At 51.8% G+C, this 17455-nt stretch overlaps 1 protein-coding gene and 1 long non-coding RNA gene across 2 annotated transcripts in view; one reads left to right on the top strand and one right to left on the bottom strand.

The window, feature by feature from the left end:
* Cacna1a (calcium voltage-gated channel subunit alpha1 A) overlaps positions 1-17455 on the bottom strand; it is a 295076-nt gene that overhangs the window by 257738 nt on the left and 19883 nt on the right.
* LOC121136401 lies at positions 5888-11591 on the top strand. The gene is made up of 4 exons (XR_005873490.1): positions 5888-7183; positions 7560-7806; positions 9932-10486; positions 11206-11591. It is a non-coding gene; the product is annotated as an uncharacterized LOC121136401 (long non-coding RNA).

The raw sequence follows: 17455 nt of genomic DNA, 5'->3' as shown, positions 1-17455 counted from the left end.
TTAGGAGGTGTGGTCTATTTGTCTGCTGTCATGCTTCCCCCATGATGGCCACAGACTCCAACCCTCTGAAATTGTAAGCCCCAAATAAACTCTTCCTTCTATAAGTCGCCATGGTCATGGTGTCTTACCATGACAACAGAAAAGAATCATGTTACACTGAAGCCACCATAAGCATCACGAATCAGATTACTGTAAGCAAGGGAGACACAGGAAGCATCTTAAGCATTCATCAGCTGGCCCTATTCATTGTAGACCTCCATAGAAAAAGTGGTAGTTCTCTGACGTGAAAAGCATGTCTAGGGCTGCGCCATCTGTGTGCAATGCTTCTCTAACACGCTCACGAGCCTGACACACCACAGTTCCCCACACACCTGTCTGGGGGTGCCCTTCCTCATATGCCCTCCCTGCAGAACCAGCCCAGTGGCTCCCATTTCCAGCCCACCCCGCCTTCTCCAGCACTCACAGGTTCTGGGGATGGCTCATTTGTGCGGGGGCTGCACTATGCTGTTTGCTCCCGAGGCATAATTGCCTGGTCCTCTTCATGCCTGTGTCCAGGTGCTGACCACAGCCCAGGAAACATCCAGTACTAAATGACTAACCCGTGAAGTGGCATCTGGCGTTGACAGGGAATTCTCTCTCTCTCTCTCTCTCTCTCTCTCTCTCTCTCTCTCTCTCTCTCTCTCTCTCTCTCTCTCTCTCTGAGACTTATTTGATGTGTGAGGGTGGTTTCCTTTGTGTATGTCTGTGCCTTACGTGCATGCTTGGTGCCTGTGAAGGCCAGAAGATCCTGGTGGCTGGGAACCACCAAGTGGGTGCTGAGAACTGAACCTGGGTCCTCTAGAAGAGCAGCCAGTGCTCTTAACTGCTGAGCTATCTCTCCAGCCACAGGGAATTTATTTATTTGTTTGTTCATTCGTTCGTTCATTCATTCATTCATAATTTTTTGAGACAGGGTTTCCTCTGTGTGCTCCTGGCTGTCCTGGAGCTCACTCTGTAGACCAGGCTGGCCTTGAACTCAGAGCTCCTCCTGTCCCTCCTCCCGAGTACTGGGATTAGAAGTGAGTGCCATCACTACCTGGCTCGTGCACCACCATCACTCCCAGGCAGGGACTTTGTTTTTAAAGGGTAAGACTAAGCAAAAGACACAGGGCAGACCATGCTGTGGGGTTTGGTCTGGCATCTCTCCTCTAGTTAAACAGCAGGCAAAGTGTGTGGAGGGGCAGAGGGAGAGGCGTGGCCTTTCCAGTAGCCGGCCTTTCCCCGTGCTGTGTCTCTAGGACCAGGCTGATCCCTCCAGAGTCTCTGAAGGTCAGAGAGCTGATGTGTCCGGAGGCAGAGGAGCTCTGGTGGGGGCAAGGGAAGACCCCTCGGCTTCCTACATCTGCAGTCAGCCACCACCTCCAATCTAGCATCTTCTCACCTCCCAGATGCTGCCCTGCCTCCTGGGGAGGCGCCAGGAAAGAACAGAGCTATGCAAAGGAGAAAGGGGAGCGGGAAGACCACAGTAGAAAAAAGTTCTAAATAGAACTTTCTCACCAGCACTACTTTGAGACAGTTGTCTCGGTTTATTTGTCCCGGACAGGGTGACTCGGGGTTTAGAACACAATCCCCACTTCACAGATGGAAAGGGGAGAGGCCACCAAAGCATCCTTCAGGATGCTTTTAGAATTGGGCCTTTGAGATGATTCAGCCAGTGGATGTGCTTGCCATCAAGCCTGAAGGCCTAAGTTTGATCCAGGGATCCCACACGGTAGAGGAAGGACTGACTACCACAAGCTGTCCTCTGAACTCCACACAAATGCCACAACACTTGTATGCATGAACATGTACATGTACACACACATACAAATAAATGGAGACACTTGAGACTTAGAATTCTTTTAGAATGAAGACACAGGTGGGATCTTTATCCCTGAAGTGGAGTGTAAATGACTATTCACTAAACAATGAAAGAAGGTTTAAGTAGCCTGTGCTGTGCAGGCATGTCGTCTAGGACTGGAGATGTGGCTAGCTGGACTGGCATGCAAGAGAGCTTGGATTCCATCCCTGGGAGTGAACACACACATACAAACACACACACGCTCATGCATATACACTACAACATACACATGCACACACACACAAACACACACACACTCATGCATATACACTACAACATACACATGCACACACACAAACACACACACACTCATGCATATACACCCACAACATACACATGCAGACACACACACAAACATACATGCTCATGCATATACACCCACAACATACACATACACACACACAAACACACATACTCATGCATATACACCCAGAACATACACATGCACACACACACAAACACACACACTCATGCATATACACCCACAACATACACATACACACACAAACACACACACTCATGCATATACACCCACAACATACACATGCAGACACACACACAAACACACATGGTCATGCATATACACCCAGAACATACACATGCACACACACACAAACACACACACTCATGCATCTACACCCACAACATACACATGCACACACACAACATATACATGCACATATACACACAACATATGCATGTGCGCACACACACTCATGCATGTACACCCACAACATACACATGCACACACACATACACACACACGCTCATGCATATACACCCACAACATACACATGCACAGAAACACAAATATACACGCTCATGCATATACACCCACAACATACACATGCACACACACACAAACACACACACTCATGCATGTACACCCACAACATACACATGCACCCACACACAAACACACACACTCATGCATATACACCCACAACATACACACACACAACATATACATGCACACACATACATACAATATGCATATGCATGCACACATACACACACAACATATGCATGCGCACACACACATACGTACAACATATGCATGCACATATACACACACATTCACACAGCATACACATATACATATACACACAAACACACATGTGGGCACACATACATGCAGACACACACAGCTGCACATAAGCAGAGCAGTACAAAAGTCGTGTCCTTTTGTGACCTAACCAGGAAGCGCTGTCCACCCCTCCGCCATAGTGCAGCCGTAATAAAAGAATTGGTAAATCTAGCACCTACAATGGAGTGCAGGAAGTACGGTCGCTGGTACCGGGCTTGGAGGCTGCCAGCACCTGGGCGTAGCCAAAATGAAGATTTTCTTATTAATTCCCAATTCAGACTGCTGGGTCTGAATTGTGGCTGGGCCAACTCCAGCTGTGGGATCTTAGGCAGGTCACTCAACCTCTCTGTGCTTGAGTTCCCAGATCTGGAAATGAGCATGGTTTTAGCATTGCCTTTGCAGGCTTGTGTGGGAGCTCCGTTAGGTATCCTTTGGTTCTGCCTGGGAAGCTGACAGGAGGGCCTCAAGGGTAAGAACAGCCAGGGCTAAGAACAGCCAGGGCTCTGTAGTTATGCCCTGACTCAAAATACAAATAGACAAGAGTATTAAATTCAAGGTTTTTTAAGTTACAGCAGAGTCATGGGCTAGTTAGAGGAGGAGTGCTTTTAGAGCCGCCCAGGCTCAGTCCCAGCATACAGGATGGCTGGCCGCCCTGAGCGGGAGGGGCTGGCACATCTCTGCAGGCTGCCTTCCAGAGACAACAGGAGTGCAGAGCTCTGAGACACAGCCGCGGCCTCAGCACTTTTGGAGCCGAACGCTTGGAAAAAGTCCTCGAGTTGGGGGAGGAAGAGAACTGTCTGGAAAGATGCTGGAGTGGTGGAAAAAATGCTTCTAAGGCAAAAGCGGTGGGAGCAGCTTGCTGTGCTGTGTACACACCCCAGGGCTGCAGGGACCCTGCCTCCTCCTGAGGAAACAAAGCCCAAAACTTCCACAACCTCGTCCCACCACAAATGGAAATCCAGCTCACTCAATATATTCTCACACTCTGCAACCAGGCAGGCTGAGAAAGTGCCCAGTCAGTAAAGTGCTCGCCTTAGGAACATGTCGACCCAAGTCAGAGCCCTGGTGGGTAAAAGCCGGACAAGAGAATTCGGGTGCTGCCTGAGAGAATAAGTGAACTCAAGGTTCATTGAGTGACCCTGTTTCAAAAAAATAAGGTGAGGGTACTGGAGACAGCTCTGCAGGTAAAAGTGCTAGAGACATAGGCAGACATCCCAGGAGCCTGTGTAAAAAGCCAGATAGAGCGATGCACATCTGTAATGTCAGAGTTCCCACAGAAGTGAGGAGTGGAGATCAGAGACTCACCCAGAATCCCTCTGGCTAGCTACGCTGAGGCAAAAGACAAAGAGACCCTACCTCAAGCTACGTGGAAGGTGGGGACACACATGTGCGGTGCCCCCCCCATGCCACCCCTCAGACACACAGTCACACACAGACCAGAAACAGAAAAGAAAAATGTAAGGCAGAGTGTGCCTGAGGGAGACCCTGAACACACATGAACATAAACACAGGTATTTCAAAGCGAGCGTGGTGGTACACACCCACTTAGGGAAGCAGGAAGGCGGATTGTGAGTTTCAGGGCAATGCGAGCTTTCTCAAAAGAAAAGACAAAAACCACCGGAAAGTATTACCAAGAAAACCGTCTGAACTCCCCATCAGGCTCCCAAGAGAAAGACATCTCTGCCTTTGTGCCTGTGACTGTCCCTCCCGCTGGCAGCCTTAGAATGGGACCAGGCATTTTCTGGACCCAGAGAAGCAGCGTCTAAAGAGAAAGAGGGAAATGGTGGATTCCTCCGTACGTCAGTGTTGAAGAAAAGCAAGCCTTCAGGGCTGGAGGCAGCAAAGCTCCAGGGTGAAGCCAGGAGCCTTGGGGGTGGGGGTGCAGCAGGATGGGGGTTGGCTATGAGCATACCGGTATCCACCGGGAGTGGTGTGCGTCACAGAGAAAGGTTGTCAAGTGTGTCCCAAATCAGTCACCTTTACTCAAGAAGCTGCCCATGCCACTAGCAGCCTGGGTACAGGCACTATTTCTCAGCTGTCTTTCCAATTCTGCATGGTCATGTGACGGGGGGGGGACCCCCGTGCTCGTGGGGGTGGTGATCCCAGCAGAAACCTTAGAACCCTGACCCTCCCGTCTTTATGCTTGGCCACTGCCCTCCGGGCCTCACGTCCAGCACAGTGGTATTGAGGCAATGGGTCCTTTAAAGGGTGAGGACTGGCTCATGGCAGAGAGACTCCAGCCCACAAATCAGTGACATCTCCCAGGAGTGGCTTAGGTTTCTTGGGACAGGGTGAGCTCTCTGGGGAATTGACTGTTAGACTGGACCCCGCACGATGGCCCTTGTGTCTTCAAATTACCCAGGGGCTTCCTTGGATCTGCAGTCTGCAGATCCAGAGTTCTGTCTCTCTACAGGTCGTGGGTGCCTGAGGCATCTGCTGCCTTGCACAGGTGGACTTCTCCCTGACCCAGACAACAGACACCTAGTTTGGGCACCTTAGGAGTTCTCTAGGGTAGTCAAGCACAGGGGACTCAAATGCCAAATCTAGCGGTGATTTCTCAATGACAGGGCAAAGCGGGTGAACTCATCTGCTCTCAGCAGCCAGCTTGCTTTTCCAGTGTGGAGTCCCATGCAGACTAGATAGGCGGGGCTGGACCACACCTCCAGCCCCTCACTGGGGGATTCTAGGCAGAAGCTCTATCACTGGGCCACGGCCACAGCCCCTCCCTGGGAGGTTTTAGGCAGGAGCTATACTTCTGTGCCATGCCACAGCCCCTCAATTAAGGAATCTACACAGGGGCTTTGCCATCAAACCACACCCAAACTCTTGGTTTCTTTGTGACATGGTCTCACTGTGTGACCCAGACTGGCTGTGACCCTGTCATCTTCCTGTCTCATTATCCAAAGTACTAGGATGACAGCCTATGTGCCACCACATCAGCCAGAGGTGTCAACTTATCACCGGTGTTATTAGCCTGGAGGAAGCTTGTGTACTGACCAGACGCCCATTACCTGGCTGTGTCCACCTCAGGCTGCAGTGAGCTAAGCCGTCTGTGGCTCCCGGTTCCCTGACTGGTAGCCATCGCCCTTACCATACGGAAGCTGCCTCACAACAGACCCAAAGCAGCAAGTGACCGTGGACTGAGAATCCCAACAAATGAGCTTCTCCACGGTGGTGCTTTGCCACAGGTTCAGAAATCTGACCACATAGAGGCAGGGATAGAGAAGCCAAGAATTCGGGGGAGTCCCTTCCCAGCCCTGGCCCCTGTCTACACTGCGCCTCCTGTGTTTCATGCTGCCTCTCCTCTCTTCAGGCTCTTCAAGGCAGCTCACACTCTCACCCAGAAGAGAGCGAGATCCACTGACAGTGCTAAAACCCAAGTCACTAGAACTTTCTACAGTGATCACGGCCGTGGTTGGGTGTCTGTTCTTGCCAAGTCATTAGCACTAATGGGCTTCAAGCTGGGCCCGGGCAGACCTGTGTTCAAGCCTAGCTCAGCAAGTGACTTGCGGGACCGATGGAGTTTCAGAGCCTCAAATACGAAGTGAAATGTGGGAAGCTGGGCCACAGACAGTTCAGGCAACTGTAAGAGACTAAAGGCTATGAGGTGACAAGGGGACAAGATCTGGGGTCTGGATTTGAAACCGGCTTGCATCTTGTGTGGCCTCAGACTAATTACTAAGCCTCTCTGTGTTTCAACTTTAACACTTGGCACACGTTGCTACATTCACACGGACTCTTGGGAGGCTTTTAGCAAACCCGCTACTCCGAAGAGCCCCCAGGGGACACTGTCACCTACACCATGTATGTACATGGTGCCTCCTGAAGCTGGGAAGCCCATGGCTGTGTGGGGAAAGCTTCACTGGGCACCACAGTCATCGTTCCTTTCACCTCCTTAGAACTGGACAAAGAGCAGGGTGCTCCGAGTCTCAGTACAGGAGGCCAAGCCACGGCTGCAGAGCCACATGCCACGAGTTAGTGGAGCAGGGGCGTAAACTCAGACTCGTGTCAGAGGGGCAGAGACAGCGCCCTCCTCGTCAGCAATTTGTCCATGGATGGGCACGTGTGGACCAGTGAGCTCCAAAAGGCTTTCCAGAGACTGTGGGAAGGCACATCTGTCTTCTAAGAAAGCATTCCTGAGCTTTTCACGGTTTTTCTGCTTGTCATCCCGGCACTAGGGAAGCTGAGGCAGGAGGATAGCTGCAAGTTTGATTTAAGTGAGCATCTTTAAGGTTGTCCTGGGCTACAGAGTGAGACCCTGTTCCAGAAAGAAAGAGAGAGAGAGGGAGGGAGGGAGGGAGGGAGGGAGGGGGAGGAAGGGAGGGAGGGAGGGAGGGAGGGAGGGAGGAGGGAGGAAGGGAGGGAGGGAGGGAGGAAGGGAGGGAGGGAGGGAGGGAGGGAGGGAGGGAGGGAGGAAGGAAGGAAGGGAGGGAGGGAGGGAGGGAGGGAGGGAGGGAGGGAGGGAGGGAGGGAGGGAGGGGGGAGGGAGGGAGGGAGGGAGGGAGGAGTAGATGTGATCAAGGGCACCCTTGGGAACCAGTCATGCTGCCATTCTTACTGGATGTGACCAAGAGACTGTCTTACTCGTTGCAGGAGAAACTAGTCCAGAACAGCCCATAGAGGAGGAGAATGCAGAGGGTGTTAGAGGGCCAGCTGGAGCCTTGATTAGAGTGAGATAGAAGCTGTACCCCCTTGCAGTTCTGAGAACCAGCAAAAGCGAACAGCAGCAGCCAGGTGTGGTTCCAGTCACCTCTCACCCCAGCACTCAGGAGGCCAGAACATGAGTCTGGCCTTGGCTACCTAGCACAAGCCTGTCCTCCCCCCTCAACAAAAATAAACAGTGAGTATGGGGCTTCCTCTCGGGATCATAAAAACGCCTTAAATAAAAGCAGCGGGGAAGTGCCTGCCCCACATGAAACCCATGTCTGTAGTCCCAGCACCAGGAGCAGAGACAGGCAGACCCTGGAGCTCACTTGCAAGCAGGCCTCGCCTACCTGGTAAGTGCCAGGCCGACCAGAGACCCTGCCTCAAAACTAAGGAGCCTGAGAAACAATAGCTGTGTCCATATGTGCGTGTGCACACACATATGCACGTGTATACATACAGAGGAAGAAGAAAGGAAGAAGGGGGAGGGGAGGGGCAGAAGGTTTGATTTATTCAGCGCCTTGATTTTCAGTATGAAGCTTGGGAGACGTTGGACACGGCAATGACTTTGACTCTCCTGATAGCGTGTGTCCAGATCAAAACACCACATCTCAAGCTGGGCGTTGGTGGCGCTCGCCTTTAATCCCAGCACCTGGAGGCAGAGGCAGGTGAATCTCTGTGAGTTCAAGGCCAGCTTGGTCTACAAAATGAGTTCCAGGACAGGCTGCAAAGCTAAACAGAGAAACCCTGTCTGAAAACAACAAACAAACAAAAAACCCCACCTCTCACTGCTCCGCTCGGCATGACTATTTATCAGCTGAGGTAAAGTTAAAACTGTTTTCATTGAGTATCCTACTTAGAGTCACACAACTATGACAGTCACTTAGCCCTACACATGTGTAGATTCTACACCCATGTATTCAGTCAACTGAACATATTTGAGGGGAAACTGCTTCTCAACTGAACATACAGAAGTCCCTGTCATGTCAATATTTCCCACACAATACAGCCCAGCAATCTGCAGAACAGATAAGTATCGGGCACTACCAAGCTGCTTAGGGGTCGTGTGAGGTACACAGTGCCATTTTACAGAAGGACTTGCTCATTTTCTCAGACCTTGGTATTCACAGGGGTCCTGGAACTGAGTGTCTGGGACTCCCTAGGCGTGACTTTATGCCATGAGTGGTTCTCAGGTACTCATGAGCTCATTGCATTCTGACATCACTACTCTAAAGCAGGTGATGCAATTTCACAGATGAGGAGAAAGAGCCTGGGAGGTGTCACAGAAGCCAATGGAGTCTGGAACTGGTACCAGGAGTGGGGTGTGGCCAAGAATCCGGGGCAAGGCTGATGTGTGTTCTGTAGTTCCCAGACCCACGGCATACCACACTCTGTCCTCAGCTTCTCCAAGCTCTAGATCTTGTCCCCCTTTCTCTCCCCTGATTGCTTTCTTTTTTTTTTTTTTACAAATTTGTCTTGAGTTTTAATTTTTAAAAATATTTATTCATTTTGTATGTGTGGGCATTTTTGGCTGCCCACAGAGGCCAGAAGAGGACATTAGATCCCCTGGAACTTAAATTACAGATGGTTGTGAGCCACCATGAGGGTGCCAGAAGCAGAACCCAGGTCTTCTACAGAAGCAACACCTGCTCAACATTGAGCTATCTCTCCAGGCCCCTCTTTTTTTTAATTATGTGTCTCTGTTGGGGTGTGTCATGTGAATTCAGTGCCTAAAGATGCCAGAGGCCAAAGGCATCAGAGCCCCTGGGGCTGCAGTCACAGATAGCTGTGAGCTGCCTGGTATGGGTGCTAGGAACTGAACCAGGGTCCTCTGCAGGAGCAGGGGATGCTGTTACTCTGTGAGCCCTCTCTCCAGCTCTGTGTCCCAACTTGTGATAGCCTCCTAGGAACTTCTTTACACACACACACACACACACACACACAGAAAGAGAGAGAGAGAGAGAGAGAGAGAGAGAGAGAGAGAGAGAGAGAGAGAGAGAGAGAGACAGAGACAGAGACAGAGACAGAGAGAGACAGAGACAGAGAGAGAGAGACAGAGAGAGGGGGAGAGAGAGAGTCAAGAAATCTCAGTTCTCTCTGAATCCGTTTCTTCCTTTATCTGTCACTTTATTTATTGGAGGGGCGGGTACTTGTTCATTTGTTGTTTTTAAGTCTTGCTTGCCTATCCCAGGCTAGCCTCTGACTCCCCACCCTTTGCCTCCGAAGGTAGCCTGTATTCCCAGCATAGCACTTACTTTTATATTCACAAAACTGCAACTGGATTGGAAAAAAGTCAACACCTTTCTTTTCACCCTTCCTAGCTGCAAGCACACAGAAGCAACAGGTTCCAGTGGGCTCGGCAGTGTTCGTGAGACTGACTTTGCTGCCAGTAGAGATTGCTCTGCTTATTAAGTCCCCAGAAGAGGTTCCGAAAGTCCATTTGCTTTCAGTACTTCTTTGGAGTCTCGAGGTTGCCACTAGCTCTGCTTGGCCAGCTCTTAGAGAAGCACTCTTGGACAACTCTAGGACTTCAAGAGCTTTTAACATGATTGTTTTCCTTTGGTCTGGCACGACCACATAAAATCCATCCCACATGGTCAGAATCACCCGTGGCCTGCTGTGGGTCCCACCTGCCCAGTCGTCTGCTCCCGCTGCAGCCTGTCACTTGAAGCTCACTTAGTTTGGGATGGGGACACAGGTCCTAAGCAGACTTGGCATCATTTTCTGGAAAGGGCTTGAGCATCTGTGGCTAGGACCCCTCCCCTGTGGATGGACACATGCAGATGACAGAGCTCTGGAACATGGATTTTCTGGAGGCATCTGGCACCATCCAGGACCAGCAAACAACCTGAATGGTTGGGGAAGCTTCCTCACAAGTAAGTAATTGCTCTTTGCTAAGTTGGATGGAGCCACTTCAATATCTGAACAATCAGTTGGACCGCATGTGCTCACGGGACACAGAGGGAGGAGATCACCGGACTCCGAGGAATAAGAACCCACCCCGGAATCAGGCTGGAGCTCCTGTGTGTCCACTTAGGGAGCTGAGGTCAAGCTTTGCTTTTGATGTGCTTGAGTCTGTGTGTGTTTTCACCGGGAAGCTGACTCGTAGCTTCCACACTGTAAATGGGGGAGGATGTCTCAGATGAGCATAAAGTATGGAAGAAAGTGAGGGCCCATGATGTAGGTTAAAAGGACCTGGGACTGTCACAGCAGTAGGGCCATGCTGATGAAGTTCCATCCCCGAGGGCTGTATCACTGAGCCATGCTCCCAGCCCCCACTTGGGGAATTCAGACAGAGGCTTTATCAGTTTCCACACCATTAGGTGGCATCAGAGTTTGCTGGAAGGAGCCAGCTACGTGAAGGACATTGCAGGCGGAGGGAACAGCGAGCACAAAGGCAAAAGCAATTCAGGCAGGAGCCCGGCATAATGACGCCAGAGATTCGGGGCTAGCCTGGGCTAGAGAGATGGCCCAGCTTTTGAGAGCATTAGCTGCTATCCCAGAGGACCTGACCTCAGTCCCAGTGCCCAGTCAGGCTTATGACTATGTGAAACTCTAGCTCCAGGGATCTAATGCATTTGTCTGGCCTCGGCAGGCGTCTGAACATGAAGATTCTGGCTGTGGCTTCGTGGAAGAGAGCTTGGTTGGCACGCACGAGATCCTGAGTTCCATCCCCGAAACCACAGGAAACGAAGACCCCCAAAACACGAGGAACAAAAGACAGGGTGGTGGCATCTGACCCAGGGGAGAGCAGCAATGGGGAAGTTCGGCCAGAGACAGAGTCAAGCGGCCGTTTGAGCGGACCCCGTGGAAGGCCCATAGTGCTCAGAGTGTCGAGTCACACGTGTCATCCCCACACCCGGGAGACTGAGGCAGCAGGGTCAAGAATTCTAAGCCAGTCTGTGTTATATAGTCTGTCTCAACAGAAACTACAGTAACCAAAACAAAACAAACAAAAATACAGATCCTCCCGTGAGTACAGTCACCATCCAAAAAGTGTGGCAGGGCGTGGTGGTGAGTCCTTGCCATGTAAACATGGGGACTGAGCACTGAGGACTTGGGGACCTGAGGACTTGGGGGCCTGAGGACTGAGCACTGAGGACTGAGCACTGAGGACTGAGGACTGAGCACTGAGGACTTGGGCACCTGAGTACTGAGGACTGAGGACTGAGGACTGAGCACTGAGCACTGAGGACTGAGCACTGAGGACTGAGCACTGAGGACTGAGCACTGAGGACTGAGGACTGAGGACTGAGCACTGAGGACTGAGGACTGAGGACTGAGGACTTGGGCACCTGAGGACTGAGCACTGAGGACTGAGGACTGAGGACTGATCACTGAGGACTGAGGACTGATCACTGAGGACTGAGGACTGAGCACTGAGCACTGAGGACTTGGGGACCTGAGGACTGGGGACTGAGAACTTGGGGACTAAGGACTGAGCACTGAGGACTGAGCACTGAGCACTGAGGACTTGGGGACCTGAGGACTGGGGACTGAGAACTTGGGGACTGAGGACTGAGCACTGAGGACTGGGGACTCGGGGGTCCTGGGCCAACACTTCTCCTTCCACTCCCAGCCCTGGGGTATGAAGACAGGCAGATCTCTAGGGCTCGCTGGTCAGCCAGCCTCGCTCCGTTAGCTAGCTCTAGGCCAATCAAAGGCCCTGCTCAAAGCCTAAGTGAGAGGTATTGAAAGCTTAGAATGGTCCTGTGCTGGAGACGGGGAGAGATAGGCCAACCCAGCTCTCAGACCCTGGGAAGAGGAAGCGATGACTCCGGGCTGTTGGAGACTCCGAAACCGAGGCACAAGTGAATCTACATCAAAAGTCCTGTAAGATCAGAAGGGTGGCTTCAGGGACGGAGGAGCCGGCAGCACGGAGAGCCTGGCCGACACTGTGGGAGGGGCAGGCGCCTCAGAGCCTCTGCAGACCTTCCTCTGTGGCCTGAAGCCAAGGCCAGCCAGTATTCAGAGGACAAAAAGAGGGTCTCTCTGCCCTGCCAGCCAGCTGCGCTGGAAAAGCAGCGCCCTGAGACCAGACCTATTTCTTTTAAATATCAACTAGGCTAGAATTGTTCAACCTGCCTTCTCTGCCCCGCCTAAAAGTGCTCTGAATCCCAGGCATCTCTCTAAAAGCCAGATTTCAGTTTGGTCGGGCTCTTTCTTTTCCTTGTGGAGATGGGCCCTGAGCCCAGCTGTCCCTTCTGCCTTGCGGTGCAGAGACCTGACGCGGGGCGCCTGCGAGCCTGCACTATGAGAGAAGCCGCTGCCTTAGGCTGCAGAGAGGAATCAGTGCGGAAAGTGCTGGCCTTCCAGGCATGAGGACCTGAGCTTCATCCCAGAACCCATGGAGAAAGCCAGGCTTCTTTGTAACCCTCGTGCGAGGGAAGCAGAGTCAGGAAAAACCCTGGGGCTTACTGACCAGCCAGCTTACTCTAAAAGATGAGCCTAGTGAGAGACATTGTGTTAAGAACCAGAGTGGAAGCCAGGCATGGTGGTGCACGCCTTTAATGTCAACACTTGGGAGGCAGAGGCAGGAGGATCTCTGTGAGTTCCTGGCCAGCCTGGCTATACAGTGAGCACAGCCAAGCCTACATAGTGAGTTCCAGGATAGTCAGGGCTACGAAGAGAGACTTCTGTTAAACAAAAAACAAAAACAGTGGAGGACTCCTGAAGAATGACATGTGTGACTGACCTCTGACCTCTGGCCTCCACACACAGTCTTACATGTATGCATATGCACCTGTACACACAAGCATGTATACATCCCCCCACACAAAAGAGAATGTTTGCCACCCAGAGTTATCGAAGTCTCCACTTTACAGACAAGGAAACTGGGCCTCCCACTGTCAGGGTCAGCAAGTGGTAGACCTGGGATTTGAACCCTGCACATGTTAGGCACGAGCCCTGACACTAAGCCACAGGCCCAGTGCCTAACAATTGGTCTTTCGTTGTTGTTTTTTTTTTTTTTTTTTTTTTTTTTTTTTCGAGGCAGGGTTTCTCTGTGGCTTTGGAGGCTGTCCTGGAACTCGCTTGGTAGTCCAGGCTGGTCTCGAACTCACAGAGATCCGCCTGCCTCTGCCTCCCAAGTGCTGGGATTAAAGGCGTGCGCCACCAACGCCCGGCACAATTGGTCTTTCAATTTTTCCATTTGCTATTACTGTGTGTGGATGCTCTCACGCCTGTGCCACAACATGCATATGGGGACCAGGACTGTCTCCTGGCACACTTACATGGGCTCCAGGAATTGAGCACAGCTCTCCAGGCTTGTGCAGAAAGTCCCACTACCCATTAGGTCTGTTTGCCTTCCTGCAACTGATCTTTATCAGACTCATTGTACATTTAAAAAGAACTGGCCTTTTGTGCGAGGATTGGTAACAGTGTGGTGAGAGCTGGTATCTTGAGGGTGCTGCCGCTGGTGTTGCAAAGCCCTGCTCCCTAAGGGCAGGAAGCAGAAGGCCAGGAGCTGCGGTCTGGAGAGCTAGAATTTAAGTTTCTGGGGCCTGGCCCCTGCTCAGCTCATGGACAACAGCGCCACCTGGTGGTCAGTCACAGAACCTTCAGCTGGAAGGCGGCAATTCTAACTCCCTTCCGCCCTCCTTGGGCACCTGGGAAAGGATGCCTAAGGTTAACTTCTGGCTCAACACACACACCTACACGCTCGTCTATGCATACCTGCCCTCTCTCATACGCACCTCTGCACACCCAGAATATTATGAGTTTGACTGTGAATGTCCAGGAAACATTCATAAAGGTCATATTAAAAAACAAACAAACAAACAAACAACAACAAAAACAGCCCGGCGTTGGTGGCCACACCTTTAATCCCAGCACTTGGGAGGCAGAGGCAGGCAGATCTCTGTGAGTTCGAGTCCAGCCTGGTCTACAGAGCGAGTGCCAGGATGGGCTCCAAAGCTATACAGATAAACCCTATCTCGAAATAAATAAAAAACAACAACAACAAAAATCAGAACGGAGCTGGTGGTCCTGGGGATGAGAACAATCACTAGATGTAACAGTTTGAGGTTCATTGCTTAATGCCTGGTCCCCAGATGGAGATGCTATTGAGACTCCCCGGACCATGACAGCACTCACCTCACTGCTGAGTTAATGAACTGATAGGGCCCCCTTGGAGGTGGAGGACCCCCCCCGGAAGTACAGTTTTGAATTGTTCCAGGCCACTTCCTGCTATGACTTGGACCTGAGATGCACCCCAAAGGCCACGAAGCCTGTAGTGCTGTTCGGAGCTTTGAGGGGTGGGGCCTAGCGGGTGGAAGTGAGGTCACAGGGGCTGGACCCCAGCAAGCATTTAGAATCCTGATGGCTCTCTCCCTCCAGCAGGCCTTCAGGTGATGCTCTGCCCCACCACACACAGCACGCCATGGCATGCCTTGCCATAAACACACAGCCCAGAAACTAGAACCGGTGACCATGGGCCAGAACCTTGGAAGCTGTGACTCGGTTTAGTAACTTCATCTGAAACTGGAGCAGTTTGTTCTCACCCCATAATACACTGAGAGTGATGGATATGATAACTCCCCCACTTCCCTCACTTTTCGGTGAGCTCAGGGAGATGCAGGTTTCCAAGTGTGGCTCTGTGGCCACCCCAGGTTTCACTAGAGAGTGCAAGTCAGCACCAGCACTTTCTCGAGAGACTCAGGCCTCAGGGAAGCTAGGCAGGCACCCCAACACTCCTATACCCAGTCCTTAGATATAACTTAAAAATAGGGGCTATGGAGAGATGGCTCGGTGGTTAAGAGCACTGGCTGCCCTTCCGGAGGACCCGGGTACAATTCCCAGCAACCACATGGCAGCTCACAACTGTCTGTAACTCTAGTTCCAGGGGATCTGAGGACCTCCTCTGGCCTCCAAGAATTTTGAATGCACATGGTACACAGATATGCACATAAAATAAAATTTTTAAGGTTGTTTTTTTAATTGAGGCATGGTTGATTACATCCTTGAAAAGCTCATGGATATGGAGGTCAGTTATTTTCAAGATTCTACTCCTGTGGAACGAAGAAATCATTGAGCTGGGTGCAGTGTGGTAGGAGTGTACAATCCCAGCCATGAGGCTCTGCCGAAGTGATGGGAAGAGGAGTCAGTGTGGTCCTGTAATCTGTAGTTCCGCACTGAGGGTCCTGACAGAATCACTCTGAGCAGCCTGGGATGCTCTGAGACCCTGGCCCAAAAAGAAGGAAGGAGGGAGGGAAGGAGGGAGGGAGGGAGGGAGGCAGGCAGGGAGGGAAGGAGGGAGGGAGGAAGGCAGGGAGGGAGGCAGGGAGGGAGGGAGGGAGGCAGGCAGGGAGGAAGGCAGGGAGGGAGGCAGGCAGGGAGGGAGGGAGGGAGGGAAGGAGGGAGGAAGGGAGGAAGGGAGGAAAGCAGGGCGGGAGGCAGGCAGGGAGGGAGGCAGGCAGGGAGGGAGGGAGGAAGACCCTGAACTCTACAACCCTTATGGTGCTGACCCTAAGCCCCTTGGCTCTGCAGAATCCCTCTGTTCTACCTCACTGTGCTGTCTGTCTGGCTCACAGTGCTATCTGTCTGAGTGTTCTGTTTGTCTGTCTCACAGTGCCGTCTGTCTGTCTGTCTGTCTGTCTGTCTGACCACACTGTCTTGCTGCACTTCGCTCACAGGTCCTTCAGCACCTGCTGGTGCCAGTCACAGCCTCAGGTCTGGGGTACCCGTGGCAGAAGGAAAGCCAAGCGTCCTTGCAGGACAGTACAGGTAGGACCAAGCCCTGCAGAAACGGGCTGACGAGTGATGGCTGATCCAGGGACAGGAGGCTTGAGGAGATGTTTGCTTACAAGAAGAACGCACTACTGAGGGAGACTCCATGCACCCTGAGGAGCAGCAAAGCAGCACCTGTCTAACTTGATCGCTAGCGAAGGGTGGCCGTAACTGACAGTCGCAGGGAGACACTGCCCGAGGGGCACCGTCAGGGGGCTCACCTTGCTCCCTGGCCAGAGTGGGGAGCTTCAGCCACAGGACCTCAGAAGCAGCCCAGACAGCCCAGGACACACACTGTGGGACCCGTGGGGGCTGACATTCTTCTCCTCCCATCCCCTCCCCTCCCTTCCTTGTCTCTCTTTCTTCCCCCCTTTCTCATTCCCTTCTTTCCTTGTCTTTTCTCTCCCCTCCTTTGCTTTTAAAAAGATTTGATTCGTGCACACATGTGCATATACTCGTGTGTGTGTGTGTGTGTGTGTGTGTGTGTGTGTGTGTGTGTGTGTGTGTGTGCTGGCCTGCATCACCACACGTGGGTTTCTGTGGTGCTAGGGTGGAACCCAGGGCCTAGAGCAAGCGAGGAGGGAGCTTCATCGCCAAGACACAGCACCAACTTCTTGTTTCGTTTCTTTCTTTGAAACAGGATTTTACTCTGTAAGCCAAGTTGGCCTGACATTTGCTGTGTGGCTGAAGAGGATTCTGAGTGTCTGATCCTCCCGAGACGTCTCCACTCCCCAGATGCTGGGATGGCAGGAATGTGCTTCCACATCCAGCTGAAGAGCACAGGAAACAGTGGAGTTCAACAACAAAACTTCAGGGGTTCAACAACAAAACTTCAGCAGAACCCAGACCCTAGCAATTCCTCCTTATACTGTAACCCCCAGAGAACTGAGAGCAGGACCTCCGGGGACATTTGTAGATACACGCTTAGTGTGGCTTCATATGCAGAAGGGAGGCACACGTTCCCATTGACAGAAGGACAGGTAAACAAACCGAGGTCTACAGATACAGTGGAATATTATTCAGCCTTCACAAAGAAAGATGGGCTGAGAAGATGGCTCAGCTGGTCAACACTCGCTTTGCAAGCATGAGAACTGACTTTGATGCCCAGAATCTATGCA

The sequence above is a fragment of the Mesocricetus auratus genome, unplaced genomic scaffold (assembly GCF_017639785.1).
Source record: "Mesocricetus auratus isolate SY011 unplaced genomic scaffold, BCM_Maur_2.0 Super-Scaffold_100081, whole genome shotgun sequence".
In the NCBI taxonomy this organism is placed as follows: Eukaryota; Metazoa; Chordata; class Mammalia; order Rodentia; family Cricetidae; genus Mesocricetus; species Mesocricetus auratus.
Note: the sequence above shows the minus strand (reverse complement) of the source record. Positions and strands in the feature narration are given on the sequence as shown.